This window comes from Merops nubicus, unplaced genomic scaffold (genome assembly GCF_000691845.1).
Source record: "Merops nubicus isolate BGI_N331 unplaced genomic scaffold, ASM69184v1 scaffold27777, whole genome shotgun sequence".
Classification (NCBI taxonomy): Eukaryota; Metazoa; Chordata; class Aves; order Coraciiformes; family Meropidae; genus Merops; species Merops nubicus.
This window is the reverse complement of record NW_008621405.1, coordinates 3265-3583: the sequence shown is the minus strand read 5'-3', so window position 1 is coordinate 3583 and position 319 is coordinate 3265. Positions and strand designations below refer to the sequence as shown.

General features: G+C 60.8%; 1 protein-coding gene across 1 annotated transcript in view; it reads left to right on the top strand.

The window, feature by feature from the left end:
- SSRP1 (structure specific recognition protein 1) overlaps positions 1-319 on the top strand; it is a gene marked incomplete at its 5' end in the record, with an annotated part of 5876 nt that overhangs the window by 2367 nt on the left and 3190 nt on the right. The window lies entirely within an intron of this gene.

Genomic DNA, 319 nt, shown 5'->3' with positions numbered 1-319 from the left:
TCTCCGATGTTTTCCTGCTTGCCCCTCTTTTTCTTCACCTCTCTTTTCTCTCCTTGCCCTTGTAGAGGAAAAAGGTCCGTGCGATATCCCTTCCTCTCTCTCCTCCTCCTCCTGGTGCAGGTTCCTCTGCATGGCTGTGGTGGCCCCTGACTAAACCCTGACTAAACTCTGGCGTGATGTGCAGGGGACCCCCCTAACCCACATAACTTTTCTGCCCCTCTCTCTGGAGCCCCAACGGGGGGGATGTGGGTGTCCCGGCTCCCCGCCCCATGCCTGTGTCAGGGGCCTCCCCGGGCTGAGTGCGCCCGGGGCGGCGGTT